Source organism: Notamacropus eugenii, chromosome 4 (assembly GCF_028372415.1).
Source record: "Notamacropus eugenii isolate mMacEug1 chromosome 4, mMacEug1.pri_v2, whole genome shotgun sequence".
In the NCBI taxonomy this organism is placed as follows: Eukaryota; Metazoa; Chordata; class Mammalia; order Diprotodontia; family Macropodidae; genus Notamacropus; species Notamacropus eugenii.
In genome coordinates, this window is record NC_092875.1 from 89,839,857 (window position 1) to 89,842,818 (window position 2,962).

At 46.5% G+C, this 2,962-nt stretch overlaps 1 pseudogene; it reads right to left on the minus strand.

Annotated features, from left to right (window-relative positions):
• Positions 1-310: 310 nt before the first annotated feature.
• On the minus strand, positions 311-1,500 carry LOC140498196 (pre-mRNA-splicing factor SPF27 pseudogene; annotated as a pseudogene).
• Between the last annotated feature and the right edge of the window lie 1,462 nt (positions 1,501-2,962).

Below are 2,962 nucleotides of genomic sequence, written 5' to 3' on the forward strand. Positions count from 1 at the left end.
AGTGTCCTTGTATTGTTTCTTCTGGCCAAGGTCATGCAGCTAGTGAGTGCCAAGTGTCTGAGGTGAGGATTGAATTCAGATCCTCCTGACTCCTGCACTGGTGCTCTATCCTCTGAACTACCTAGTTGCCCCACACTTACAAAATAATCTGAAGCTGAGAGGGACAATGTCTGGTGAACTGCAGGCAAGTCACTGGTCTGGCAACCTGAGAGAAGGTCAGCTTCAGTGGTTTCCTAGCTGACTGGTTGCACACTTGGCCCAGGGTGGTACTGATGGTGGGCAGGTTGAAGAGCTGTTACTTAAGTAACCAAAATTCCTGGTCTTAAGCAAGAGACTTCAGTCTTAGGCAAGTTGACTTTGCTAACAAATGACGCCCCACCCTGGCCTCCAGTAGACCCATTAAAAGCATTTATAGTCAGAGAAAAGAGGCTTCTTTTTTTTCCCCCAAGGTAAAAATTTATTTGTGAAGGAAATATACAGATAGAATTAAATACAGTTCAAAGAACCGTTAATTCATGCAGTCTGCAGAGTTTTAAAATTTCCATTGTACTCCTCAGCATTCAGGCTGTTTGGGTCATCATGACCCCCTCAACAGGTTCTTACCACATTTCGAGGATCATTCCACTTTCCATTGCCTTAATAATTCCCTAGATGCCCTTCTCTCCCTTCCCCAGAGTCCATTCTTTCAGAAATCCTGCTGGATGTTTTCTTTGTTTGCCTCCCCATGCCGTTGCTTGATTTGGAAAATTTCATTTTCTAGCTGGGCAATGGTCCGTTCAATCTCGTAACTTGTACTGACGAGGGAGACCCAAGTCGACTCCATTTCTCGTAATGTAGACCCAACAGCGAGTTGCACGTTCTTCCTCTGCCAGTTTAAGTCCTGAAGGTCTTTGCCTAACTTCCGCAGCTCCTTCTGGGCTCGTTCGATCATGCGAGCTAGACTTTCGTTGTATGCTTTCCAAGCATTGCGACCGTGTTGTGACATCAACTCCAGATTTTCAATGCGAACTGCCTGATGCTCCAGCTGGGCCATTGAATTGTTTACACATTCCTGCCATGCAGTGATGTCATGTTTCTGCCCAGAGGAGGGAGCTGGAAGTTCATATCTTTTCATGCTTAGCATTTCCATTGGTTGTCGGGCAGCCAGTCTTTGAAATTCGTTTCTCATAAGGTCAGTCTCGAAGGCCGAGTAATCCGGGGCGGGAAGGTACCTCAGATAGTTCTTGGTTGGCCGGTACCGACGGGTTTCCTCCTCTACCAAGGCGGCAGCCGCCTCCCGCACGCCGGGCACTTCGTAGCCCTGATCGAAGTACGGCAGGGCGTCCACCACTGTCTCCCCAGCCACGAGCCTGGGACCCGCCATCCTGCTGCCTCAGCCTCTCTCAGCTCACGCCTGCAGACCCAGCCGTTAGAGCCTGCCTCTGCACTCCCGCTGTGGGACTTCTCAATGGCCACCCAGTCTCCTCTGGCCAAATCACAGGAACGCTCCTCCAGCGAGTCAGCTCCAGGGCAAAATGCTAACCTCAGAATATATAGAGAACCGGAAGGCTTCACAACTCAAGTGCTTCAGTGCCTAACGACCAAAAGGTGTGAACCTGCAAACAAGCAAACCTCCCCTAAGCAGGTTTCCCTTAATGAACTCCAAATGAGATCTATTAAGGGTCAGGAAGACCTTGCACTCCCATTTACTTTACAGGGATGGAAGAAACAAGTTGTCTTACCAAGAACTCCACAAAGCCATTGGTCAACCAGGGAGGACTTAGCAGCATTCTTGCAAGCGTGGGTGTCCAACAAGCAGGCAAACATATTAAGACAAATACACCACTTTGGATTCCCTATTCCTGATTCACATTCCCCTTCCCTGTTTTCCCATCAGCTGGGTATCCCAGGGTCTGCAGCCTTTCCAGAGGACCTAAACCTCCCATGAGAGTCTGCCCCTGTTTACACCTCCCATTCTCTACATTCCAGTGCCCCCTTCCCTTTATTTCCTTTATAGCTTATTTGGGCATAGCACCCTGTAGCTGTAAACATAAGCAGATGTATTGTGCTTTGACTTCCAGTTCTTCTCATCCTTTGCAGAAATATTCTGGAGAAATATAATCAGCTGGATTCATTGGAAGGCTCTTGAGTGAGTTTTATTGGTACAGGTGTTTTAAGTTGTTACTTGCCCAAAGGTATGCGCCTCTAATCCCAAATCACCACAATTTCATTTCAGAGGAACCCAATGTGGAGTCATAGACGGATGGGGCTAGGCCTGGGAAGCAAGTTGGGCTGATTCTCGAACTCTCCCCCTTTATGAAAAGGAAGGCAGTAGCTTACACCTATGAGGGTGGGCATGGCTGTCTGAAACAGGCCCTTCTCCCCTAATGCCTGGGAGCTAAAGGGGCAGCAGAGTTATATGATGCTATAGACAGCAGAGCTTGGCATGGCTTCTGTCCCACAATGGGGATCATTTCTATTTTGCCCCTTGCTGTATAACCTTGCTAGAGAAGATCTCTTCCCTAAGCATGCTGTTAATCATGGATGACTACTTCAATATTCTGACCCTGAACGTTCATTCCCAATGTTCCATGGGGAATTTCTATCAACTTTTTACCTCTGGTACTGTTCTAAGTAGAAAAACTTTGTTGCTGGAAGTGACTGTGGAAGTTGAAAGAGGGTGTCAATTACTCTCCTTATAGCATATTATACTGGTTCTTTCTCCATAGTTTTGTCTTGGCCCTTATCTGGAATCTAAGGAAGTCTTTTCTTCAGTTGATCAGTTGATGTTGTAGCATATAGTGTTCAGGGTAAATTGGAAAAGTAAGCAGTTTAGCATTTTAGAGAACCTACAAGGGAGTGGAACCTTTATGAAAGTGGTAATTTAGGCTTTAGAATTGACTATTTACAGATAAATCATTCTCGGGAAGGGATTTTTGAATTCATTAATTCCCTTGACTCTGGTTTGCTTTGTTAGCATGAA